The sequence below is a fragment of the Felis catus genome, chromosome C1 (assembly GCF_018350175.1).
Source record: "Felis catus isolate Fca126 chromosome C1, F.catus_Fca126_mat1.0, whole genome shotgun sequence".
Taxonomy (NCBI): domain Eukaryota; kingdom Metazoa; phylum Chordata; class Mammalia; order Carnivora; family Felidae; genus Felis; species Felis catus.
In genome coordinates, this window is record NC_058375.1 from 28247284 (window position 1) to 28275077 (window position 27794).

Sequence of the window (27794 nt, forward strand, 5' to 3'; positions counted from 1 at the left end):
GAGGACAAAGACATTTGTCAGCACCGTGCTGGGATATGGAGCTTGACCATGCCAGGGATAGAGCTTCAAGCCTTCCACTAGGTTACTCCTCTGTCTCTTCCTCCCTTGGTTCTAGGCTCTTGGGAGCACAGACCTCTTGGGCTCATCTTGGATGGGCATCTCTAGAGCACCCGATGTAGGGAGACGATCCTGAGGCTGCCTCTCCCCGGCAGGACAGGGGGTGCGTGGTCAGGCTGGCTCTGCTCCGGGCATTGGGAAAACTGTTCATCCGCCTCTTTTTTCCACATCTCTTTTCCTGTCTGTGGTGAGATTTAGGGGGCAGGGATTTGGGGTGCGAATGCGGCAAGACGTGCCAAACGACACTGTTGGACCTGTTCACTGTTGTCAGCCTCGGGCTGGCCTGTAAGTGGACTTCGCCCCCTGGGCCCCCTGCGGTCGGTCCTCCTGGGCCCTCAGACGGCAGCTGGGGTTTGGGGCTGAAGTCTCAGTACTTGGGGAAGCCCCTCTGTACCCCCTCTGGCCTAGCCTATGGTGACAGCTGGCTGCTAGGGGTTCAGAGGCTATGTCTCTACAGTCCGTCTGAAATACTAGTTCCTATGACGTGAGCACCCGCTATGGGCCAGGTTCAGTCCTAGGAGCTTCACTGACGTTGTCTCTCTCTTTGTTATGGAGGGAAGTTTATAAAACATAAACTAGGTTACAAACACATTCCCCTATGTCTTTTAAAATATTTGTCAAGTTTATTTCACAGATTGCGTTCTTAATTCATCTGAGATCTGGTTTGGTGCATGATACGAGGTAAGAATCTACCTTTATTTATTTTCCAGATGGCGATCCAGTGAACTCAACGTGACTTACATTTTCTTCACTTACTTTTTTAAGAGTTTATTTATTTATTTTGAGAGAGAGAGAGAGAGAGAGAGAGGGAGAGAGAACATGCATGTGTGAACAAGCAGGGGAGGAGCAGAAAGACAGGGAGAGAGAATACCAGGCAGGCCCCAAGGTGTCAGCACAGAGTCCAACACGGGGCTTGAACCCACGAACCATGAGATCGTGACCTGAGCTGAAACCAAGAGTCCACGCTTAACCAACTGAGCCACCTAGGCACCCCTTTCTTCCCTTATTTAAACGGCCACCTTTATCTTATGCTAAATTCATGTAGCCTTTACCTTAATATGCATTTATTGAATTCCTACCCTTTGCCAGGCATTATTCTAGGCAGTGAAGATACAGCGGTGGACAAGACAGACAAAAGAAAGCAGAATAAAAAGCAGAAAACAAAATGAAAATGCAAAATTCTATGATCAATTTTGACAACAAATACAACTGGATTAAATTTCCCTAATGTAAAGCAAGAACTCTTGGTGTAGATAAAAAAAAGTGTAAACTTAATTCTATTCTAGTCCAAGGATAGTCAAATAAGCAAGAGGAATCAAACAGAACGCCCAGGCACAGATTCTAGCACTTAAAATAATTCAGTTGGCCAAAAGGTGCCCTTTGAAATGTATGCTTAAGGATGGACTAGTTAACACATGACCTTGGGGCAACTGATTAACTATTTGAAAGGGAGAAAAGTTATATCCTCTACCTCGCTGTTATCCAAATAAATTCTAGATGGATATGTAGCTTAAACTATTACATTTTATTTTGTATTTAATTTTTTAAAAATGTTTTATTTATTTTTGAGAGACAGAGAGAAAGAGTGTGAGCTGGGGAGGGGCAGAGAGAGGGAGACACAGAATCCGAAGCAGGCTCCCGGATCCGAGCTGTCGGCACAGAGCCTGATGTGGGGGCTCAAACCCACAAACTGTGAGATCATGACCTGAGCCAAAGTCAGATGCTTAATCGACTGAGCCACCCAGGCGCCCCCAAACAAGTGCATTTTAGAAGAATCAGAAGGAAATAGGGGTGAACTATCTGATTTTGTAGTGAGGAAGGTATTTCTGGGCACGGTTTTTTGAAGAATGCAAAAAGAGAAAGAATGACAAATCTGAAAACATAAAAACCAAACCATCCTGGAGATCAAAATACCATAAACAAAATTAGAAATCAAACAACAAACTAGGAAGAAGTATTTATAACGTATACGTTAGGTGAGGTGAATCACACTTACAGATCAATAAGAAAATCTGAAAACCCTATTAGCAAAACAAGCAAAGGACATAAATAAGAAATTTACAATAGAAAACTACAAATAACCAATAGATATATGAAAAATTCCAGCCTCATTAGCAATAAAGGAAATTCAAATTGAAACAATGAGACCTACGGTTTGCTTGTTAACTTAGCCAAGCTTTTATTTTATTTATTTTTTTTTTAATTTTTTTTTTCAACGTTTATTTATTTTTGGGACAGAGAGAGACAGAGCATGAACGGGGGAGGGGCAGAGAGAGAGAGGGAGACACAGAATCGGAAACAGGCTCCAGGCTCCGAGCCATCAGCCCAGAGCCCGACGCGGGGCTCGAACTCCCGGACCGCGAGATCGTGACCTGGCTGAAGTCGGACGCTTAACCGACTGCGCCACCCAGGCGCCCCTTAGCCAAGCTTTTAAAAAATCATAGTGCTTCAGGCTGGCAAAGGTTTGAAGGAAAGGAAATTCCTCTGCTCTATGGTGGGAGTGTGAATTGTCACAAACATTTGGAAGGGTAATTTATTTATATGGATCAAAAGCTTTAAGACGTCTAGACCTTCTGATAAAAACAATTCCATTTATAACCATTTCTCCTAAGGAAATAATTAGAGATGTGCACAAAGATTTATTTCGAAGGAGGTTCGTGGCGGCATAGTAGGCAATAACAAACGGATAAAAACAAACAGAAAAATAAAGATAATTGACTTAGGGTCCCCCCTACGAGGAGATTTGTTGAACAAATTATGTGAGACTCGTATGGGGGAATGCGATGAGGTCATCAAAAATCACGCTTCCAATCATATCTAGTTTCGGGGAAGATGCCCAAGATATAGAGTCAAGTGGAGATGAAATACCGGACTGCATTGATTGTATGGGTGATAAGTTTCCAAGTAAGTCTGGTCAGTTACATGCCGCGTCTCTACTTCCGCCCACCCCCAACTGTCTGTTGCTTCTTCCAGGTGCTGCTCGTTTGCCCAGCATGGTCGTCTCTCCTGGGGTCTCTGCCATTACCCAGCATAACAGCTTTGCTGGGCACTGCCCCCCTCGTCGGCACCTTTACCATCCACGGGCTTCCAGCATCTCCAGCCAGACCCACCGTCAGTGCATTGGAGTCACCCGGTACCAAAGCCTCGTTGGGACTCTGAAGTTCTAGAATCCCAACCTGCAACGGCTGGATGAGAAGAAGAGTTTATTGGCTCACCACCCATGGGAAGTAGAAAGATACACTTGGAGTACAGAAATGACAAGAGCTGGGAGTTTGACTGCCTTCCCAAACCTCCCTACTGCGTCTCTCCCCTCTGCTTCCCTTGGTGCCTTGGCTCTGTTTCCTACTTCACACTGATCTCTCCCACAGGGTGGGAGAGGTTGTCACCAATAACTTGGAGGACCACGTGGCTTTGCCTTCAGGTAAAGACTGACCCTTTACCCTTAGTTCTGATTTGAAGTTCTCAGAGAGGATGCCTGGTTGGCCGGACCCGGGTCGTGTCCTCTCCCGTGTGGCTCTAAGGTTCCCTCCTGGGATTGACATCTCCCTCTTGAGCTACAGGATTGGAGTTGGAGACCAAGCATCTTCCCAGGAGAAGGGAAGGGGGGGCAGGCAGACAGGTCGCACTCCTCTCTTTCAGTGGAATGCCAACGGAGTATGTTAATGTCGCCGAGGTCTTAGGGGGGATTTTAGCCGAGTTACTCTGTTTACTTTTGCTTAAGTTCCCTCTCTCCTTCCCAGGACCATAGACAGGAGTCCAGGGGGCTGGGCCGTGGCCAAATCATTCTTCAGGCTGAGGCTCAGAACTCACACATTATCACTTCCACCCACCTACACTGGCCTGAGCTACCCAGATGCCCATGGCCAAAATCAACTGGGTGGGTATGATCACATCATTCTTTTTCTTTTTTTTTTTAATGCTTATTTAGTTTTGAGACAGAGACAGAGAGAGAGAGAGAGAGAGAGAGAGAGAATGGGGGAAGGGCAGAGAGAGAGGGAGACACAGAATCCAAAGCAGGCTCCAGGCTCTGAGCTGTCAGCACAGAGCCCGACGTGGGGCTCGAACTCATGACCCGCGATACCATGACCTGAGCCGAGGTTGGCGCTTAACCGACTGGGCCACCGAGGTGCCCCAGATCACATCATTCTTTATTACTTGTTTTAAAGTCACCTTGTAAAACTACAACCATATACTACTCTAGTCTCATGAGAATGGCTAGAGCAAGCAAACAAACAAAAAGCCCCGAAAAACAAAACCCACAGAAACCTGACAATACCGAGTACTGGTACAGACGGAGAGAAACTGGGAATCTCATGTGTTGCCAGGCGGAAAGCAAATTGATACAGTACCTTTGGAAAACCGTTCAACAGGTTTTAATCAAGTTAAACATACACTGACCATACGACCCAGCAAGTCTATCCCCGAGAGAAAGGAAAACTTACACTAAGCTAAAGAAACCAGATTCAGAAAGGCTTTCACTCCATTGATAAGACACTCTGCAAAAGGGAGGACTATAGGGACAGGCAACAGAGAACGGATTTTAAAAAATGATTTACGGCAAAGGTGGGCCCTTCTAAAAACTCCTTCTGTTTCCTTTGGTGAACTGTTTTTGTTAGAAGCCTCTTCTCCTTACCCTAGACTGATCTGGCCACTGTTTTCTGTCACAATATACTGTAGAGCCTGTGGGGCTTGGAGTTAGCCTTTCTACTATCAAAGGAAAACAAAAATTCTCTCTACATCTAGTGTTTAACCGTAATCAGGGAGGGTGGATTTTCCTTGGTTCTACTCAGTCTACCTGGTTGTAATTTTTCTATCTGAGTTCAAACAAGGTCAGTCCCCAGCACTGCTTTTCCGGTCCGTCATAGTTGGGCCTGACCCACGCCAGGGGAGCAGGTCCCAGACTCAGGGAATCCAAGTTTAAGAGATGATGGGTGGCGTCTTCAGTGTGGCTTGAAAGAGAACACCAATGGGAGAGGGGCCCAAGGACAAAGGAAGCTCAGGCTCCAGGTGGCTAGGCTAGGTGATGGCGAAGCCTGAAGTTGTAGCCTGAAGGGGACAAGGCCGAGGGGCTTCAGACGGGGACAGTTGGTCCATCCCCTGGCCTCGTCCCAAAGAAAGGCCAGGAATGAGGCAAAGGCAGGGCAGGGGGTTGTTATCCAGGCTTGCCAGCCCTTGGGAACCACGCCCCCACTGCCCAATTTCCTCTGTAATTGAAACCCTGCCTCTCCCCCACCCGCCCCACCCCCCACCATGAGCCCCACACGGATCCTCAGCAGGTAGAGGGTTCACAGTGAGATTTGTGGCTAAGAAGCCTGCATGATTCTGCAGAGATGAGCTCCCCAAGGCAGCGGATGGGCTGGGCTGGTGCCCTTGGCTCCTTCCTCTTGTCCCTGAAATGATCTCTGGACAATCAATCAGTCACTCTCTTCCACCCCCCGGTCTGCTCTGGGCGTGCAAGCAGCCTGCTGGTCTCCCTGGGGTGACTTTGGCTTGGAGGCTGGCATGGGGCATGGCAACATCAGGGCTGAGCCAGGACTAGCGCGGTGCCCCCCCCCCCATCCCTGCCCCAGATATAGAGCTCCTCTCGATTGCAGCCATGACTCCCTTATCCCTGGACGCCTCTCACTTCCCTGGATCAAGCTTCCAGCTTGGCCTGGCTGGGGTGTGATCTTGGGAAAGTCCCTTCTCCTTGGCTCAGGGGTCCTCTGTCAACCATCCAAGGCAGTGACTGGTCCTGGGAAGGGAACTGAGGAGAGCGATGGTGGGTCTCGAACCCAGGGAGGGTCACCTTTCCCCACTAGGTCTGGACTGAGCTGAGCTGGCCTCTGTCTATGGGGAGAGGAGAAGCCAGGCAGAAAACGCTCTCTAAGGGACCTTCTGCGTGTGTGCTGAGTCTGTAGATTCAGAGAAGCCACATCCCATAGCAGGTTACTACGCGTGCATTTTCCCTTCTGTTATCCTCGGACCTTCTGCGGAGCCTTAGTAAACATCCCAGACTGGTCCCCGATGTGCTGCAGGAAATGACAAAAGAGTCTCATCTCTGCTTGGGACAGAGTGGCAAGGTGGGGCCCTGTTTTTGCTGAAGCCCCCTCCGTGGTATGAGCACGGGCAGGAAGGAGGAAGCCTGGCACCCCACAGCAGGCGTGAGGTGAAGGAGTTTGCACAAGGGACTCCAGGGAAGCTGGTGGTGGGTGTGGGCTGGGGGGACGCCCTGAGTGGCACAATGGGGGCATTTTGAGGCGGGGGAGGCTTTTGTGAGGGTAGGTAGTGGCTGACGGTCCAAGTTACTGCCATTTAAGAATTCCTGCGAATGGGGGGGCACCCAGGTGGCTCAGTTGGTTAAGCGTCTGCCTATTGATTTCAGCTCAGGTCATGATCTCACAGTTCGTGGGATGGAACCCTGAGCTGGGCTTTGTGCTGACAGCATAGAGCCAGTTTAGGATTATCTCTCTCCCTCTTTCTCTCTCTCTCTCTGCCCTTCTCCTGCTCTCTCAATAAACAAATAAACATTAAAAAAAAAAACAAAAAGAATTCCTGGGAGGGTGACCTCCTTTTGCAGTCCAGCTGAGGAGGTGGGGACATTGTGGCAGCAGAGGGAAGGGATATTAAGTGGCTCCTTCAGTCTGGGAGGGGAGGGGAGGGGACACTTTCCAGAGGGGCCGCTGTCTGAGTGGATCTCAAAGGGCACACCAGGGAACGTCTTTGTTCAGACCCCTTTGTGTCTCAAACTATTTCCTTAGGGCAAATTCCAAGAAGTGAAATTTCCGTGCCAAAGCATAGGGGCATCAAATTCTTGCCTGTAGTAACAGAATGCCCTTCCGGCTGGTGTATCTAGACTAAACAAGTGTGGGCGGGCGGTGTAGTAACTCACCTCAGTGCAAAAGCCCAGAGGGTAGACATGGCTTCCGTCACGGTGCCGTCCGGGACTCAGTCCATGTCACTGGGGGCTCGTTCTCTCTCCCTTTGCCTCTAGCTCAGCTCTCTCCCGGGACCAGCCCTGAAACTCCGGCTCGTATCCCGCCGGCTCAGCCATTGGCACAAAACGAGAATGTCTCTTTCCTTTTCGGTCCTCGCAAGTCCTGGGCTGAGTCTCATTGGTGTCCCTGAATCAGACACAAAAGGCGGGGACATGACACAGTGTCTCAGTTGCCCCGAGTCTTGGGTGGCGCGCCTATTCCTGGGAGCTGGAGGTATTGTCCACCCAAACCCAGAGTGGACCCAGAGTGAGAGAAGGGGGCTTCCCAAAGACAAGTCGGGATCCTATTACCAAAAGATAACAGGAAAAGATTACAGCAAGCCCCACAGGTGTCCACCACGAGCAGGGACATTGCTAACCCTCTCAATATTTCGTCAAAATTTATTTTAAGCAATCCCTCAATGGCCGTGGAGAAACCGTTGGAGCAGAGGACCAAGGAAGGCCGGGAATCCTGGAGAGAATCCTTTGCTCCACGTGGATGGAAAACCACTGCATGGCAGGAGTGTGGCCAGACATCCTTCTCACTACCGGCAGAGAACCTCCATCAGAGTCAGGGGGTCACAGTGGGCCTTGGTGGGGAGGGGCAGGGGGGCTTGCAGGGAAGGTGGGGCTTGAGACTTGAAGGAAGACGGATAAGACGGGAGGGGAGCTGTTTGGAGGGAGCTGAGCAAAGCCCTGGAGACCGGGAGAAAAAATGCACAGTAACTCCAGGTGGCTGAGTGTGGCTGAAGGCTCGAGGGGTCGAGACAAAGGGAAAGAATGGGGAGGGAGGGCCTTGCCAAGGGGCTTGGACTTGACCTGGGGCCACGGGAAGGCAGTCAAGACTCCGAGCCGGAGAGTGAATCTCGCAGACGTGTGTCAGCCTGCTCAGGCTGCCACGACAAACCAGCCCAGCTGTTTAAACAGCGGAGAGTTTCGTGCAGTTCTGGAGACTGGGAAGTTCAACATCAGGGTGCAGCCAATGCGGGTTCTGATGAGAGCCTTCTTCCTGGCTCGCCTAGGTGTGGGCACCTAGGTGTGGGCACAAGGAGACAGAGGTCTCTCTCTCACGTTCTTGTAAGGCCACTAATCCCATCGTGGGGGCCCCACCCTAATCTACTCCTAATTACCTCCCACAAGCCCCGCCGTCAAATACCGTCACGGTGCGGGGAGCGGGGGCTTCGACATCTGAATTTTAGGGGAACACAAACATTCAGTCCATAACAGATGGTTGGGGCAGGCGTGGAGGGACTGGTGTCCTGTGGAAGCTGAAGGGGTAATACAGGGTCACACCCCTGAATTCCCCCACTTTCCCCCTCCTGTGTCTGTCCTGTCCCCACCCCCTCCCACTCTTCCTCCCCCCCTCTCTCATTTTCCCTCTTCCCTTTGTCTCCTTGGAGGACGGGGGAGCTGCCTTCCCAGAAATAGAAGTTTATGGGGAAGTTTATCCTTGGCGTGAGAGACATTTGCCTCACTCCAGAAAACCCCCGGTAAAATAAATCTAATTAAATCTGTTACTGTTCACAGAGACTAGTTTTGTGGGCAATTGACCTGTTTTATTTATTATGTAAACCATCATGAAACCCAAGCTCCATATTATTTATGCTAATGGAAGGGAATAGGTAATAAATCCCGCCTGAGGATGTGGGCAGACCAGATGGTGTGGTGGCATTTTGATGGCTGGTGCCGGAGGAACCCGTGCCAGACGTCACTCCCCACCCCGGGAGAAGGGTTGGGGGTGCCGGGAGGGGGTGGCACGGAGTCCTAGGGGCAACCTCACCCTCAGCAAATTGCGAAGTGCTAATGAGAACGGGGTGGGGGGGGGGCTTTCTGGGTCATCTCCCTCTCGGAGGAAACTCCAATCTGTGTTATATCCCTTGGGGAGGTGGGACTAAAAATAGACGGTTCTCCTCCTGTGTGCCGCGTCCCAGGGCAGGCACCGCCATCTACACGATCGCATTGGATTTTCACAATAGCCCTGAGAAGTAGGTCTTATTTGCCCCATTTTATAGGCAAGAAGAAGAACGCCTAGTCTGGGAACCGGGGTTTGAGCCCGATGTGTTTGGCCCTAAGCCTTCGGTCTTTCTGGGGTGCATGAGGATAAAATAGATCCAGGGAGGGAGGCAAGGCATGAACCAAGAGAGGAGAGAGGAAGAGGTACTCTCTTCTGCCTCTGAGCTCAAGCTGGCCCTAGATCTTCAGGGGAGACGGGAGTCGGGGAGGTATGCGGGGATAAGTGCAGGGACGGTCCACGAGCAAGTAGGAGAGGAGAACAAGGGCAGCTGCCTCTTAGAGAAAATGAAAAGCAGGGAACTTGTTTGCAGCTGAAAGCTGCATCATCTGTTTGAAGAAAGGAAGAAAGGAACAGGATTCAGGAGGCAACGGAGAAGGCTCCGGGTTTACAGGAGCCTTGCAAGTAAGCGGAATTGGCTACCAGCCCACAGCCGCTCCTCCCCAGTCTGTGCCTCCCCCTGTAGGCAACACCAGGCAGACACAGCGCTCTCTCCTGCACGGCGTCATACAAATTCTTGTTTTCCTTGCTTGTTGTGTGGGGAAAGGGGCCCAAAGAGAGGAGCTGCATCCCCAGAGTGGTTTGGTTTATTTTCAAACAGATAAGGCACGATCAGAGGGATACAGAGGGGGAATGAAATCAGAGAACAAAGACATTGGGTTTACCGTGGGGGCAGTGGGAGGGGTTTCGACTAGCCGCGGGAACTTGAACCAGTCACTTAGTGTGTGTGAGCTTCTGTCTTCTCAGGGGACAGCAGTGCCCACCTCCAATGTTGTCGATGAGGACCGAACAGGACAAGACGCATGGCAGCATGGTGCTCCGCACGGGCGAGGTGCTCTCTGAGGTGGGTCTCGGGGAGGCACACTCTGAAATGGGGAGTTGTATGCGGGGAGTTCAGTTGGGGCTGTGGGGAGGAAGGACCCTGGACTGGGCAGAAGAAGGAGCTGGGGAGTGATGCGCTTGCAACAAGGCCTTGGCTCGCAGGGAGCTACGATAGACTCGCCCAGGATCTACAGGGTTCCCAGGTTACAGGACTAAAACTGAAAAAGTCCTAGGTGAACTGGGACACACGGGTCATCCTATGTCACTGAGTTGTCCTGCCTCTGTGGCACAGGGGCTGGACCTTTGTATCTCAGTGGATGAAGGCTATCTCCAAGGAGGGGACTTAACTGTGGGCAAGGTGACTCCCTTTGGCTGAGATCAGTTTCTGGAGAGGGACTTGGCTGTGAGCCATTTATCCGTTTATCCGTTTCGTTTATCTAAAGGTTTATCTGTTTCGTTTCTCTTTTCAAAGGACCAGCTCCTGGTTTCATTCATCTGTTCTATAGTTTTTTTAAATCTCGATTTCATTTATTTCTGCTCTGATCATTATTGCTTCCTTCCTTCTCCTGGCTTTGCTCTTCTGATTGCTCTTCTTTTTCCAGCTTTTAGGTGTAAGGTCAGGTTGTTTGAGATTTCTTTATTTTGTTTCTTGAGGTAGGCTTGTATTGCTATAATCTTCCCTCTCAAGACGGCTTTTGCTGCATCCCAAAGATTTTGGACTACTGTGTTTTCATTTTCGTTTGTCTCCATATATTTTATTTTTTGATTTCCTCTTTGATTTCTTGGTTAGCTCGTTCACTGTTTAGCAGCGTGTTATTTAACCTCCATGTATTCGTGTTCTTTCTGTGTTTTTTCCCTTACGATTGATTTCCAGTTTAATATTGTTGCAGTCAGAAAAGGTACATGATATGATTTTGATCTTTTTTAATTTATTGAGATTTGTTTTGTGGCCTAACATATGATCTATTCTGGAGAATGTTCCATGTGCACTTGAAAAAGAATGAGTGTTCCGCTGTTTTGGGATGGAATGTTCTGAATGTGTCTGTTATGTCCATCTTGTCCAGTGTGTCATTCAAAGCCACTGTTGCCTTGTTGATTTTCTGTCTGGATGATCTGCCCATTGCTGTCAATGGGGTGAGCCACTGCCACCTTTAAGAGCTCAGGAGGGCTCCTCCAGACCCAAGCAGGCTCCGTGCTGACAGCAGAGAGCCTGACATGGGGCTCGAACTCTCTGAAGTTGGACACTTAACCGACTGAGCCACCCAGGTGCCCCGGGATTAGCAGATTTAAAACAAAATTGTTTTTCAATGTTTATTTATTTCTGAGAGAAAGGGAGAGAGAGCACGAGCAGGGGAGGGGCAGACAGAGAGGGAGACACAGAATCTGAAGCAGGCTCCAGCACAGAGCCCGATGCGGGGCTCGAACCCATGACCCACAAGATCATGACCCGAGCTGAAGCCGGAGCTTAAACGACTGAGCCACCCAGATGCCCCAGCAGATTTTTTAAGCTGGAGATTCTTTTGCTTTTCTCGTGGTGATTATTTTTTCCTTCCTCTAGTCTGGGAGTCCCAGACTATCTTCAACTCGGATAATTAAAATAATTAAAAATTAGTAACAGTTGACATTTGTAGAGAACTTTCTAGTTAGTGTCCAGGCACTGTTCTAAGTGCTCTACATGTAACAAATCAGTTTATCCTTCCAACCATCCCAGGGGTAGGTACAGTGATCACTCTATACCATTGCAGAAACTGAAGCCCAGAGAGGTTAAGAATCTGCTAAAGGTCACAGTAAAATGAAGGCAATAAAATAAGGATACAAACCCAAATAGTTTGCTTCCAGAACTTGTGTTCTTACCCACTGAGCAATGACACCACTAGACTGGGATTGCCATATAAATTCAGACTTAGTCTGTTCCTGCTGGCAGTGCTGTTCCTGCAACCTTTAATAGTAATATTATTTTTAGGGGCGCCTGCGTGGCTCAGTCAGTTAAGTGTCTGACTTCAGCTCAGGTCATGATCTCACGGTTCATGGGTTTGAGCCCCGCGTCAGGCTCTGTGCTGACAGCTCAGAGCCTGGAGCCTGCTTCCGATTCTGTGTCTCCCTCTCTCTCTGCCCCTCCCCAACTCGCGCTCCGTCTCTCAAGAAATGAATAAACGTTAAAAACAATTTAAAAAAATACTATTATTTAAAAAATATAAGGGGTGCAATTTGCGGGGACTAACCCTGTTATCAGACATCACGCTAACTGCTTCGCCCTTGTCACCTCTTTGATTATTTTCACAATCCTATGAAGTAGTCATTCTTATTATCCTCATTCCATAGATGACTGTCACTTACCCAAGGTCACAAAACTGCTGGGTTACTTACTACAGAAGTAAGTTCTGGTTGCTTACTTCTGGGTAAAAGACTCTCACAAAATTGGTGGATTAAAAGAGCCACTTTTTTTTTTTTTTTTTTGTATCTGACTATTTTGTGGGTGAGGCGCTCAGGCAGGCTTCAGCTGGGTGATTCTTCTGCTCCACGTGGCATGGACTGGAGTCCCTTGAAGGCATTCAACTGATTGCTGGGCTGGGCTAGAGGGTCCAAGGTGGTTTCTCTCATTTGTCTGATGTGTTGGGAGGCTCAGCTGGACCCCTCTCCTGGCCCTAAAGCCCCCCTGGCCCCTCCACACAGCCAGGTGCACCCCTTATGTGGCAGCTTGGGCTCAAGAATAAGTGTTCCAGGAGGCAGGAAGTGGAAGCCGCCCAAGGCCTGGGCCTGGAAACTTCCGATGTTCTCCATTGGTCAGATCCCTCGCAGCTCACCCAGATGCCAGGGGGAGGGGACTTGGACACCCCCATGGGAGGCGGGCCAGAGAATTTCCTGCCACCTAAATCTCCCACGGGGAGTGAGTCTGTCTATCTCCCACATCTTCCTGCCTTCCTTATCTTGCTTCTCCTTTCCCTGTGATTCCCTCACTTTAGGACACTGGTCGGCCAGCAGACTCTCCTCGGCCTCCAGACCTCTGAGAGTGGCCTCCAGGATAGGGCTGTTCGGCTGGGGGGCAGAGCCAGCCTGGGTCAGTGCTGCTGCTGGCTTGGGAAACTCCACTCCGGTCAGGTCCTCGTCATCCCCGTCTGCCTCAGGCTAAAGTCCTGCAAGACCCGAGGTGCCTACTCTGCACCTCCCCCCCCCCCCGCACCCCCACCTTGTACTTTGGCCAGCCGCACTTCCTTTTACCTGGGAGGCTCTAGGGCTTGGGGCGACTGTGGCCGTCTTAAAACCATGAGAAGCCTGGGAGGGGAGCTGCTCAGGAGAAAGCGGGGGGGGGGGGGGGAGATGCATAGAAAGCAGGGGAGGAGAGTGGAGAAAGAGGGGGAAAGAGGATGCGAGGAGAAGGGGAGGGGAGGGGGAAGTTGAAGGAGAGGGGAGAGAGAGGGAGACGGGGAGAGAGAGAACCAGGACAACTGTCTGAGATCTGGATCAAGTCATACCTGAAACTTTACCAGATTCATCCCCCTCCTCAGCCACACGAACCGGTGTATTCCCTTATGCGTTTAAGCCAGTTTCGGCTGGAGTTTCTGTCATTTGCGACAAAAGAGCCCCAGTGATGGTGGGTTTGCAGAGGATTAGCTTGGATATTCAGGCCTGCGTAATGGTAATGCCTCTCTCCTCTGGGGAAAGAGCATAGAATTTGTCTGGGCTGGAAAGCCCCAGCTCTGCCCTGTAGAAATGGGAACCCGAGGTCCAGAGAGGCAAGATCACACAAAAAGGGACTGAGGTCTCTGCACTTCAGTCCAGTGGTCCTTCTACCACCGGAGATGCCTCAGCAGGGATGAGATTTCAGGGCTAGGGCTGGTCGGCGCAGGAGGCTGGAGAGCCACAAGGCTGAGCCCTGATGATGTGGGGTGGACACCACATTTGCTTGTTTAACTCACTGTAGTCCAGCCACACTGGCCTGCTCAGTTTTTGGAGTGCGCCACCAGATTTTGTATCAGGGCCTTTGCACATGCTGTTCCATCTGTGGGGAAAGCCCTTTCTACCCTCCCCTTTTTGCTTTGCTCGCTCTCATTTTTCAGGCTTAAATATCACTTGCTCAGGGAAAGTGATCTGAGACCATGAGAGCAGGAGACGGGCAGGGGTCACACCGTGGTCTAGGCAGGTATGATGGCTGCTGGGGCTGGGATAACAGCAGCAGCGGTTGGATTCTGGATACGGTTTCGAGGTAGAGCCGGCAGGATTTGCCAACAAACTGGACACGGGGCGTGAGAAAAGCAGGCAGTGGTTTTGGCCTGAGCAACTGGGTAATGCCAATGAGATGAAGAAGGCTTAGGAAGACAGGTTTTCGGGGAAGCCGGGGGTTATATAAAATTTGGAACGCCTCTCGGGCAAACGGGGAGGTCCAGTAGGCAGTTACATATATGCGTTTGAAGTTCAAGGATGGGGTTAGCTCTGGACACATGCATTTGGGTGCCCTAAGTTTACAGAAGGCATCTAGGGCCACGTCCTTGGGTGAGATTGCCGAGGGAGAGAGGGTGGAGAGAGGAGAGGAAAGGTCCAAGGTCCGAGCCCTGGGACCCACCAGCGTTGAAGGTCAGGACTAGCGGGGGCGTGTGATAGTTTCCCGGGTGCCTTAAAACAACAGAAACATTCTCTCATGGGCACAAGTCCAAAGTCAGGATGTCTGCAGGGCCGAGCTCCTCCCAGATGGTCTGTTGGGAGAATCGTCGCTTGCCTCTGGGGGCTCAGGCGTTCCTTGGCTTAAGGCTGCTTGGTCCCATGTCTACCTCCCTCTTCATGGGGCCTTCCCTCTTCCTGCCCTGTGTCTCCCATTCCGTCTCTCCTCAGGACACTTCCTGGATTTAGGGCCCATTGGATAATCCAGGATTATCTCCTCTCGCGATCCTTACTTTCATCTGCAAAGACCCTGTTTCCAAGTAAGTTCACATTCACAGCTTCTGGAAGGTGGACACATCTTTCGGGGGGCCGCCCTTCAACCTACCCCAGGGGCATGAGCAGAGGGATAGAGGTGGCCAGAGAGGGGAAACGAAGCGAGAGTGACTTCTGAGAAGCAAGCAGAGAAGATTTGCGGGGGAAAGAGGGAATGACTGACTGGGTCCGGCGCTGCAGAGGGGTCAGGATGAAGCCTCGGAACTGACCAGTAGCTTTGGCCCGTGGAGGTCACCCAGGGCCCATTATATGCTCATAAAGCAGCCTTCACTGTCCCTTGGTCCCACGCCCAGAACTACAGAGTTATTTGTAGATGCCTACCTCCCCTACCAGACTGAGACTTCCAGAGGGGCAGGAACTATGTCTATCTTGAACAGTCCTGGATTCTCAGGGCCTCCTTCAAGGCCTGGCACATGACAGAGGCTCTGTAACATTTTTAATGGATGCCAGAGGTGGAGGCTGGGAAGGCCTGCGGGCTGACACCCCAACCGAGAGCAGAGTAGGCGAGGCCAGCCGGCCATTTTGCACAACGTCTGCCCGTTTTCAAGCGATCTGACCTTCAGGACCTGCTCCCAGGGTGCTGACAGTCAAGGGTAACAGACCTCAAGGAATAGTCAAGAGCATCTGGGGATCCCCAGGGACCCTCAGACCATGGGTTTCCAAACTCTCCTGGAGCAAGCCTAGGGCTGCTAAGGTGTGAGCTGCCTCTCCAGGGTGAGGGTAGAGACAAGTACAGTCTCCCTGGGCCCCAGGGCAGGGTGTGAGACGGAGGGATGGGGCTGGAGGGAGCTGGAAGGCTCCACGGAGCCAGCTGCTGGCCAGGCCTGGCCTGGGGAGGGGGGCGGGGAGGGGAGCAGGCGAGTAGGAGGGCTCTGGGCTCTTCCTCTTGCTGGATGGAAATTCACCCCAAATCCTTCCCTCACATCTGGGGCGTGCTGCCCACCCTCTTCAGCCCGGGTGCCAAATGCTAATCCTGGTCTGGGCCTCGGTAAGCTGCTGTTTAAATAGTCAGAGATTAGTTTTCAAATTGACAAATAAAGCCCATCTGGAGTGCTTGGAGCCGGCCCCTCCAGGGCTTGGCTGAGCAAACTCAGTTTAATTATCGGGTGCTCAGCCAGCAGGGGTGGGGACAGTTTGGGGTGGGAGGGTGTGGTGGGGGTGGGTGGTAGCATCTTTTACGTTAGCTGCTGGCCTCTCGGAGGCAGCAGCCGGGTTCGCCTCTGTCTATCTGTCCTAGCCCCTTCTGTCACTGCCCTGGGCCCTCAAGGGTCAAAAGACAGGCGCGAGGTGGGAAGAACGCAAGACCTCGCCAGTTCGGCCGCGGGGACCACCCTGATGTCCCTTCCCTGGCCGTCCGCGTTCACCTGGGCCTGTGTGCACGCCTCTCGGCTCATCCGCTCACCCTTTCACGCATCTGTCAGAAGAGCACTGAACACCTACCGCTCGCCAGGCTCTGTTCTGGGCACAGAAGAGGGGAAGGCTCTGCCTCCTGGAGTTTTAGTCTAGAGGAGGGCAACAGATACCGGCCAAGCGATCACACAGACGAGTATTCAGTCGTGGCCTGTGGGATGTGCTCGGAGAGAGGCGGGCGGCGTTGGGGCTCGCTGCCGTCGGCAGGGGTGAGGCGAGGCTCCCGAGGAAATGGCATTGGAGCTGAGACTTGAAGGGCCGTGGGGAGTCAGCCAGGTGAGGGGGATGAGTGTGAGCGTGCCCCGGGGGCCCGTGGTGTTCCAAACACTGGGCGCCCAGGCCCCCAGGGGAGGGAGCACCACATCCTCGTGCTCCTGAAAGAAGGCCCATGTGTCCGCGGATGGGGAGTGACTCAGGCCAAGAGGAGGTGGGAACAGGAAGCGGGGCGGCCACCCCAGTCTCTGGTCCAAAAAGCTGGGGGACGCTTGCGGGCTTCAGGCAGGTGCACGGGGCTTACACCTTTAAAAGATGGTGCCGGCTGCAGTGTGGACACCTCCCTCCCGGCTGCCTGGGATGCCGCCCCACCCACTTTACCCTGGGGTGGGGAGAGCTCATTTAGAGCCAGCTTGGCTCTCCCCTCCCCCTGTCTTCACCCACCACAGAGGCTGCAGGCTGCTGTTTCTTGCCACGTCTACGCTCCCTTTGGACTTGGTCTGTCTTTTCAGTGCCCACCTCTGTGGGAGATAAATGAAGAAGGAATGAATGAACAACGGAAGGAAGGAAGGAAGGGAGGGAGGGAGGAAAGAAGGAAGTCTTGGCTCTACAATGAGTAAAGACAGTTCCAACCAAGCTCGGGCCCTCAGGTTTGCCCACTCTTCCCTTTCTTCACTCACGGACCCTGCACAGACATCTGTCATCTCCCCCAGCCCCTGGGAAGTGGTGGCCTGGCAAGCGTTTACCAGTGGGCTCTTCAGAGGGGGGGAAAGAAGGTCTGATTGGTGGCATCTGCTGATTTCCGGAAACGTGCCCACCACGGCCAGCTTCGCTGGAAGCGGAGTCAGGAGGGATGCCCGCTGCCAGCGCTCAGAAGCTGTATGAACCGCTCCCTCCCGCTACTGTCACGGGAACCTGGGCACGCAGTCTGATCCGGCCCAGCTGAGCCTCAGGCTGATGTCTTCCGGGCCCAACGGGGAACTTGGCTCTTCTGACTCCCCCTGGCGAGGCCGAACCCTGTGCCCGGCTGCTCCCCCTTCCCTGCTCAGCTGGCAGTGGGGGGCTCCCCATTTAAGATCTGCATGTCCCGGCTCAGACTCATTCCCCTTTGACATCCGGAACTAGGACCCAGGGCTCTGCGTGGCAGGAAGGCTGGAACTTGGGGGACACAGTCCTTGAAGCCCCTGTTTGTCCTTCTCCCGAGTTTGCTCCAAGTCCCGGCGGGCAAGACGGTGGCTGGGGTTTGCTGGGGGCTCTTACTCACCGGCGTCTCCTTGCAAACAGCCCTGGGGAGCCCAGCCAAGATCCAGGCTGGGCCTGGACATACACACACGTGCCCAGTTGACCAGCACTCTGCCATCCTTCAGGACACAGAGGGGAGGTGGCCCATGAGCTGGGAAGATGGCAGTCGGCACGACAGAAGTGGGGCCAGGCTGGGCGGAGGCCAGGGCTCCCTGACGGGTTTGCTTTCTGCCTGGTGATTACCCATTACCTCCCGTCAGTGCCTGATAAACCGTTATCATGGAATTATCCGCCGCAGGCTCCGGCATCGGTATGAAATCCATTACTGTCCGTCAAGCCCTGTGGCTAATGGGAAAAACCCGGCAGCTGCCCGGTGTGCCAGGCGGGGCTCGGACAGATCCGTTATCTGTCTATTACTTCAGCAATCACACCTCGTAATGGAATCTTGGACGGGAAATGACAAGAAGTCCCAGGATGTGTCATTCTGAAGGGCGGCCGGTGGGCGGGGCTGCCTGGCTGGCTCTGGAGGGAGGAGTGTGGCAGGGAGGTGACCCGAGGCGTCAGCCCTAGTGCCAGCCCCTGAGCTGGGAGGAAGCCCTTGTGGCTCAGAGCAGGGGCGCATTACAGAGATACAGAGCCAGCTAAACATGTCGGATAGAAGGCTGGACGGACAGACAGACGAACAGACCGGGGGGGTGGGGGTCGGAGGCTGAATCCTAACACGCTGGAGTCTGTGCTTCATTCTGTCCCTATTAGCCCCCCTCTGCCTGGACTGAGTGCCACCCTGGCCCACGTTCAGGGATCAAGCTCTATGGCAGCTGGCAGGAATGTGGCACCGGAATCAGACAGGTGGGTCTGAAGCCCAGTTCTAGCACTTTCCGGCAGCACAGCCTCAGGCAGCTGACCACTGCCCTCTGCCTCAGTCCCCTTACCTATAAAATGGGGCCAATAGTAAAGTATTGGCAGCTGGGTGATATTCTGTGTGCTGGGTGACCGGGGGTCATCCCCCTTCTTGTCCCTCCCCGGGTATGACAGCCAGCAATGGCCGCGGCATATCCTCGTTAAGCGCGCCGACTTTAGAACCAGCCAGAGTTGAAGTCCGGGATCCTGTAACCTGACCGTAGGCCCGACACTTCATTCATCCACTTCTCCCTTACCTCATCTGTGGAGTGGTCCTAACGGTAAGTACCTTGCAGTGCAGGAGATGGGACTGTGAGAGACACCATCACTTGTAAGACCTCATTTCCTCTTCTCCCCCTGCTCACGCTGAGCCAGCCACTCTGGCCTCCCTAGTCCTCAAACACACCAAGTTCACTCCTACCTCAGGGCCTTCGCACTTGCTGTTTTCTCTGCCTAGAATGTTCACTCCTACCTCAGGGCCTTTGCACTTGCTGTTTTCTCTGCCTAGAATGCCCTTCCCCAGATCTCCTTCGGCCGATGCAGAGCTTCACCACGTGTCACCATCTCCGTGAAGCTTTTCCCAGCCACCTGATCTCAAATGACAACCTCTCCCTGCGCCCATTCCCCACCCGCCTGTCTACTTTGTTTTCCTCCCCATCACCTGCCACCACCTGACAGCCTATGTATTCGCAAGAGCTGATTGCTCCCTCCCTCTAGAATGGAATCTGCCTGAGGGCAGGGAGTTTTGTCTCGCCAGCACCCAGGGGAGCAGCTGGTCCAAAGGCCTTCACTAAATGTAAATACGAATGAATGAGTGATGGATATAAACACACAGCTCGCAGGGAGATGTTGGAACTTCCACACTCTTGGTGACCCTGCTTTGTTCACGTGTGTCCTAACTTTTTCCTCCCTCCCCCTGGCCCTTCCTCTTTCTCTGTCCCCGTAGAGTCCGTCGTCCACACAGCAGTTGGGGTGGATTTCTTAAAATACGAATCAAGGTATACATTTTCCCCTAATTAAAAGCCTCCCGTGGACTCCCATTGTAACTAGGATAGATTCCAGCCCCTTCCAGGCCCTTCATGCTCTAACCCTGGCAACCTCCCAAGTCTTCCTTCTCGCTCGGGCACGCTGTCCTGCCTGCACCCTCTGCCTGGACCGCTCTTCCTCCAGTTCCCTCCATGGCTGGCTCTTTCCCATCACCGGCTTCCTGTGCAGGGAGCTATTTCCTAGACACCCAGTCCAATCCCTTCTTTTCTTCATGGACTTACCGCTAATTGGAGTTCTCTTTATTTATTTGCTTCATAAAATAGTCGCTCCCCCACCAGAATGTAAGTCCCTCCAGGGGAGGGGCTGATTTATCTAGTTCTCTGCTGGAACCCCAGTGCTCAGTATGTGTTAGGTTATGGAAAGAAAGAAAGGATGAAAGAAAGGAAGCTAAAGAGGCTGGAAGGGCGGGGGGAGGCCTCCTGATGACTTTGCATCTGACTCTCATCTTCGTCTTCTGCAAGTTCTGCTACCGTCCTGGGGGCTCAGCGGCCACATGGACAAGCAGTCTAGCACCTGGCCTCTGTCATAGGGGCTGTGCCTCGGGTCCTCTCATTGCTCAAAGCAGATGCAGTTAAGGCGCGCCTGGGTGGCTCAGTGGGTTAAGCGTTCGACTTTGGCTCAGGTCACCACCTCCCAGTCCGTGAGTTCGAGCCCCGCGTCGGGCTCTGTGCTGACAGCTCAGAGCCTGGAGCCTGCTTCGGATTCTGTGTCTCCCTCTCTCTCTGCCCCTCCCCTGCCCCTGCTCACACTCTATCTGTCTCTCTGTCTCTCAAAAATAAATAAACATTAAAAAAAAAAAAACAACAAAGCAGATGCAGTCATATCTGCTCTACCCCGTGTCTTTCTACAGCCTCCTAGTCTTTTGGTGTCCTTTTCAGTAAGTCAGTGGAATTAGCTGTGTGATCCCGGGGAAGTCACTTGCCCTCTCTGAGCTCCTTTTCCTTACCTCTGGAATGGATCTACTGATCCCTGCCCTGCAGAGCAAGGCAGGAGCGAACATGTGAATGAGCACAAAGTGTTTCTCCCAGTGCCTGCACTGGCTCCTGCCCCCAGCCGGGCTGCAGGTGCACACTCCACAGGTCCAAGGGGGTGTGACCCAGCGGGCTGGCTCAGGCCCAGCAGAGAAGGCACAAAAGTGCTTGACGGAAAAGGGAAGCCCAATACCAGGTCGGGGCAGGGCCAGCAGGGCAGATCAGAGTGCGGGTGCTTGAGACCACGAGCACGGTGCTTGGACTGAGCGCCCAGGGCAGTGGTTTGAGGCTTGCACTGTGATTCTCCTCCCACGTTACAGATGAGGGAACTGAGACCCAAGAGGTTAAGGAAGTGGTGTAGGGCTGTGGGGAGCCGAGCTGGGAACCCAGGAGGCGTGGCTCCAGAACCTGGACCCTTAGCCGCGTCCTGTTCACGTGGCACACAGGCACACCGGGGGGCCCCCCCACGCGTGCACACCCAGACCCAAGCACATGCTCGCACCTGCCCACTCGCGAGAATTCCTTTGGCCCCAACTCGCCCCCCTCCTCCATATCCCTGAAGTGTCACGCTGGGTGAATTCGCGGAAGCAGAGCAGGGACTGTGCGTGAGGAGCAGCAGGGGAGCACTAAGCAGCCCACCGGCTCCGCCAGGCCCCACGGAGACTCCGAAACCCAATTAGCAGTTTTATTAAGGACAATTGGATTAGACACGTCTGCAGCCAGCGTTTGCTTGGCTTGAGCTGGGGGGAGTTTATTCATTTTTCATTAGCGTGTCTGCTCCCTGTTCCACTGTCGGTCCTTGGAGCTGGCTGGCTGGACACCCGCCCTGGCTGCCTCTCTCCTCTCACCTCACCTCACCTCACCTCCTCTCCTGCCTCCCACTTTCCCCACTGCTCCTCTCCAGCTCCCCAGGACAGCATCTTGCCTCCCTGGGCCCCCAACCAGCAGAGAGGGCTCCCGGCCAGTCTGGGGCTGGACCCAGGACAGGGGAGCCTGCGGGACTGAACTCTCTCCACTGTCCCCAGGCCTCCTCCATTACCCTTGAAGCAGAGAGGGGACTTCACACGCTGGGGCCCCTGCTCCCTGCAGGGAAATGTGCCGTGCACATGACCACGTCTCCTGTATTGTTCCCTCTGGGCTGTCGTACTTGCTGATCCTTCTGCCTGGAGGCTTCTTCCCCACCTCTTTGCACGGCTCCTTCTTACCTTTCAGGTCTAAGCTCATATGTCACCTCTTCAGGGAGACCCTCCCTGACAACCCTACCTCAAGTGACCTCCCCAGGTTGTTTTTCTCGGATAAGTAAAATAATCCTCATGACAAGCCTGTAATGGTCATTCTCATCCCCATTCAACTGCTTGGGAAACAGAGGCACAGAGAGGTTAAGTAACTTCCCAAGGTCACACAGGAGGTTGGTGGTGGAACCGGGTGCGAACCTGAGTTCGGTGACGGCAGAGGTATTACCCTTTCCCCGCCCTTCCCGCGGACTCTCTTCTTAGTGAACGAAGGGTCCTGGGGTGACACGTGCATACACAACGTCATTCCAGCCCGGCATGCTGGGGATCCCTGGGGGATGGGGGAGTAGGCCAGCCGCCTCGCCTCTGTGCACCTAGCCTGTCAACCGCTCCAAAGCAGAGGTCAGGCAGGCTGTGGCCCCAGGTCCAGGAGGGGCAGCCACAGGCTGCGCGCCAGGAGGCTTGACCTCATCCGGCAGCAGTATATTCCCTCCCGCTGCAGATATTAATTTGGGGGTTTATAGAAAAATCCATACGATGTGAGTTATCCAGGGCGGCGGTCGCAGGGAGAGGCACAAAATCAATAGTGAGAGATTGTCGTATTCCGTGGCTTCTGTAAACGGGGCTGGCGGGCCACTCAGGGGTAGGTGCAGGCTGGCCGGCCCCGCACTGCTGTAGCCTGTGGCCCCCAGCCCTTGGATGGGGGGGGCTCGTCTCAGCGCCTGCTGGGGCTGATTTGTATTCTCCCTCGGCACTGTCAAAGGACTCGGTAAATATTTATTAACACTTCTCCGCGGGCAAGAGCGCCTCCTTGGCTCCCTCCTCTCCCTTGGCTGGGCCACTTGACTCCATTTGTAAGCTCAGTCCTGCTCCTGGCCACGTCGTAGCTGGGATCAGACATTCTAGAGCAGCGCTGTCCAACAGATATATGAGCCACAAAGGTCAGCCACGTGTGTAGTTTCAAATTTTCTGGTAGCTGTGTGGCAAAGGGTAAAAAGAAACAGACACAACTGAATTTGATACTATATTTCAGTTAGCTCGGTAGATCCCAGGTATCAGCATGTAATCCAAATTAAAAACCGGGAATGAGGCATTTTCAATTTTTTCTGTCACAGGAGGTCTTTGAACCTCGCCACGTTTCAAGCGCCCGAAAGTCACACGTGGCCACCGGGTTGGACGGCTCAGGTCTAGAGACCACTGAGTGGGATTCACGTCTGTGCCCAGTGCCAACAAAGAGCCAGGCCCAGGGAGGGTATGGGGGACTGAGCGGACAGTGGTCATTACGTTGTCCGTCAGATATTTCCAGTTCTGGGCACAGGATAGGACGGGACTCGTCCAGCCCGTAAGGGTAGAGGCAGTCACGTGACTTGCTTTGGCCCGTGGAGCTGAGTGGATGTGGGACCCGTAATCTCCAGGCAGAAGCTTTAAGAGCCAGTGTGCAACTCGCCCTGCTTTCCTGTCCTCTGCTGCAGTGACCAACAATGCTCCAGATCACCGGTGGCTGCCCTGTCAACCTGAGCCTCAGAGTGAAAGGCCAAGGACCCAGATGATTTGTCAAGAGCCCCCCTGGCATGTGCAAGAAGTAGATTTTTGTGTTGAGGCCCTGACACCCTGGGGTTGTTCATTACTGCCTCGTGTCCTGGCCAGTCCTCGCTGGCACCGATGGATGGAGGTACGGAAGACTTCATTCGCCCATCACCCGGCAACGTTGAATGAGTGCTTCCTAAAGCCGAGGGCCTGGGGGTGCCACAGAGACGCAGTCAAGCAAGGACCCTGCCCTCCAAGGGGACCCAGGCATTAAAGAACAGCTTTCTCAGGTATGTGTCTGGTAAGAGTTGAGACGCACAATCTAAGAGGAATGTGAGAGGGGCGCCTGGGTGGCTCCGTCGGTTAAGCGTCTGACTTCGGCTCATGCCGTGATCCCACGGTTCGTGGGTTCGAGCCCCGCGTCGGGCTCTGTGCTGACAGATCAGAGCCTGGAGCCTGCTTTGGATTCTGTGTCTCCCTCTCTCTCTGCCCTTCCCTCACTCACGCTCTGTCCCTCTCTTTCTCTCAAAAATAAATAAATGGTAAAAAAAATTTAAGGAGAATGTGAGGAGCAATGAGACACTTTACCTGGGGAATCAGGAAGTCCCCGCGGAGCAAGAGATTCTTAAGCTGGGTGCCCGCAGTAGGGGGAAGGAGGCAGGTAAGGGGATCGGGGTGGAAGCATTTTGTTGGTCTTGGGAACAGCATGTGCGACCCTCCTGAGGTCTCAGGGAGAACCTTCCTCCCCTGCTAGGAAAGGGAGAGGAACCGTTTACCCCAGAGAGAGCAACCTTGTCCTTCTGTCCCCTGCTCCTTCCTCCCGGCTCCGATCGAGGGAGCAGGAGAAACTCCCGTGTTTGGGAGCCTGGAACTTGCTCCATTCGGCCCTTTCCCCTCTCACCGGACTCACACGGGAACCTGAGTCTGGACGTGGGAGGAAAGAAGGACCTATACGTCCTTCCCTCAAACCTCAGCGGTGTGTTTGACGAGATGGCCCAGTGCCAGGGGAGCAGGTAGAGGAGACAAGGGTAAAGGGGCGGGTGGACAGGGGTCAGATTCTGCTCAGCCTTGTAACCATGGTGAGGGTTTTCCAACATGATCATATTTGTGTTTTCAAACGTCCTTCAGGAAGGAGAATGGATTGGAGGAATCGGGAATCAGGAATCTGTGCTTCGGGGGGCTTGCGACAGGCGGGTGTCCGGGCAGGTGAGCGTGGTGACCTGGGCAGGGGGAGGCCGCGGGGATGGGGAGAGGTGGTGAGCTTGAGTGTGGTATCGGGAGGTAGAATCAACAGGACTTGTTGGTGGACGGGGTGTAGGGGGGCACAGATGAGTCCCAAAAATGCAGGTTCAGTGCAGGCCGTTCGTCTTGATAGGCCACCCGTCTGTCTACAGATAGGCTCTTCTGTCTACACCGCCTTCTCTGTGTACTCAAGCTGGCGTTCTGACCCCCATTTGTCTCATCCCGGTGGGAGGAGAGGGTTGTCATTTATGCTTTCTGGAGCCTCAGTAGCATCCCCAAAAGCATCCTGTTAAAAATTAAAAAAAAAATTTTTTTTGAATATTTATTTTTGAGAGAGAGAGAGAGAGAGAGAGAGAGCAAGCATGAGCGGGGGAGGGACGGAGACAGAGAGGGAGACACAGAATCCGAAGCAGGGCTCCAGGCTCCGAGCGGTCGGCACAGAGCCCGACGCGGGGCTCGAACTCACGGACTGTGAGATCATGACCTGAGCTGAACGGACGCTTAACCGACTGAGCCACCCAGGCGCCCCAAAACTTTCAAAAAGGAAACAGATATGTATGTTTTTCAAGTCAGGGAGTTTTACAAAATGCTGGGTTCCAGATCTCGTGCCCAATGCCCTTGGCGCTTCACAGAAGACACCCCCCCGAATGCCAAGGATATTTTATCACGACGTGACAGGGCGCAGTAAGAGGTGCCTGAATGTGGTGAGGCCAGACATGTCACACAGCTTGCCACTCACGACCATGTGACCTTGGACTAAGCACCTAAACAGAAGAGCGGGACGTGGACTTTGCGTCACACAAACCTGGGGTTGGAGCGTGACTTCCCTATGCACGGTGTGATCTCGGAAAAATCGCTTAACCTCTCTGAGCCTCAGTTTCCCTATCTGTCAGATGAGAGCAAAAAGAGCTCCTCAGGGGGATCCCGGCACGCGGCTCGTGGGGCTAGGCGCGCCCTGTGATGGGTGGTGACCTTCGAGGGGGCAGATGGGTGGAGGTAACCCAGAGACACGGGCCACGGACCATTCTGGAGCCTTTAGACATGGGCTTGTCTTCCCCTCCCCTATCCTTTCTCTTCCTTATCTGCTTAGCATCCTTTCAAAAACTCACGCCACCACCCACCGCGGAGGCACAGGATACGTTCCGTGGAGAGTGACCCACCTCCACCTCTGTTACCGGATGATTTCAGGTCAACCTGTCTCGGTGTTTTTTGTTTTTTTTTTTAACTTTTTTATTCATTTTTGAGACAGAGAGAGACAAAGCATGAACGGGGGAAGGGCAGAGAGAGAGGGAGACACAGAATGGGAAGCAGATTCCAGGCTCCGAGCCATCAGCCCAGAGCCTGACGCGGGGCTCGAACTCACGGACCGCGGGATCGTGACCTGAGTCAAAGTCAGACGCTTAACCGACTGAGCCACCCGGGCGTCCCTGTCTCGACGTTTTGACACCACCCGATCGAACCTCTTTATTTGCTTGCAGCACTGTGGGTTTTTCTCACCAAGTGTTTACTGGGTATGTAAAATATAATCACAGCCTTATGAATATGAACTAGATTATTTTAATGACGGCAGGGTAATTTAAAACTTAAGGGCAATCACATTTCCCAGCCATCTTCTGGTGCTTTAAAAGCACGAGCGAGTGGTTTTGGAGAGCCGTGGTCTCGCACGTCTGCCCCTCAGCAGCATCCCTGCTCCAGCCCGGTGTTACAGTTATCTGATTATTGTAATTGATGACATTAGGAATAAGGAATGCGCACAGAATAATACGGGCGCCTGTCATGCCAGAGCGGTTTTATTCATTGTCAGAGAAGTTCATAAAGTTGAAAGAAGCATCCACGTGGGCGAGGGCAGCACAAAGCGTGTTTCGTCCTTTCTCAGTTTCTGAATAAGATGATTAATTCCTGAAGCCTATTTTAACGGACGAGTGAAGTAAGCCCTGTTCAGCCGCTCCCTCCTGCTTTGTACCCCAGGGAGTTACTAGCTGTCACCCGGCGTCTACGGGAAGCCCCTGCCCTGCTTGTCCACAGCCACCTCCGGGGCCCCTGCCTTTCTTTGTCCCCAGCCTCCAACTTCTGCGTTCCTTGTCTTTTTTTTTTTAATTAAAAAAATTTTTTTTAATGTTTATTTATTTTTTTTGAAAGAGAGAGAGAGAGAGAGGTACAGAGCACGAGTGGGGGAGGGACGGAGACAGAGAGGGAGACACAGAATCGGAAGCAGGCTCCAGGCTCCGAGCTGTCAGCACAGAGCCCAACACGGGGCTCGAACTCACAAGCGGTGAGATCATGACCTGAGCCGAAGTCGGACGCTCAACCGACTGAACCACCCAGGCGCCCTGTGTTCTTTGTTGATTCTGCCGTCACCTTGGTACCCTTGGGTTACCCTCTCCCCAGTTTGGCCTCAGAGCCAGCACCTTTTGGGTTTGACTGCTAATGACAGACACAGGGACCTAAAAGATCTAGAACCCCAGACTCTCTTTTCGGGGGGCAACTCGCATCTCCATAGATATCTGCTGACCGTTTTATAGTTAAATTAATACCCATTATTTATTGAATGTTGCCGTGTGTTGGTGGTGTTTAAATGTACATGGATTGGGGCGCCTGGGTGGCTCAGTCGGTTAAGAGTCCGACTTCGGCTCAGGTCATGATCTCACAGTTCGTGGTTCAAGCCCCACGTCGGGCTCTGTGCTGACAGCTTAGAGCCTGGATCCTGCTTTGGATTCTCTGTCTCCTTCTCTCTCTCCTTCTCTCTCTGCCCCTCCCCCACTTGTGCTCTGTCTCTGTCTCTCAAAAATAAATAAATGTAAAAAAAAATTTAAATGTACAGGGATTCACCACCTTGTGCTGAAGATTTTAATTGTTCCCATTTTACAGACAAGGACACTAAGGCTCAGAGAGACTAACTTACTTACTAACTTACTTGCCTTAGGAAGTACATTTTAGTTGCTGGCAGTCGCAAGATTCAAACCCAGTTTCTCTGGTTCTTACTGGTTCTAAGTAGCTTTGCCTTAGAGGGAGGGATGTGCACGCAGGAAGGTGGGGGTACAGGGCTACAGAGGAGAGTGAAGATTTGGAGGCACTCCTAACATTTATGGTTTTTCTGGGAACTGGGAGGCCGGTCCTTGGCTGAGCAAGAGAGAAGGAGTTGGTTGAATGATGGATTAGAGATTTGCGGAGAGCAG

General features: G+C 52.9%; 1 long non-coding RNA gene across 1 annotated transcript; it reads left to right on the forward strand.

Annotated features, from left to right (window-relative positions):
• Positions 1 to 23212: 23212 nt before the first annotated feature.
• LOC123379362 lies at positions 23213 to 24937 on the forward strand. Its single transcript, XR_006583750.1, has 2 exons — positions 23213 to 23666; positions 24505 to 24937. It is a non-coding gene; the product is annotated as an uncharacterized LOC123379362 (long non-coding RNA).
• Positions 24938 to 27794: the final 2857 nt, after the last annotated feature.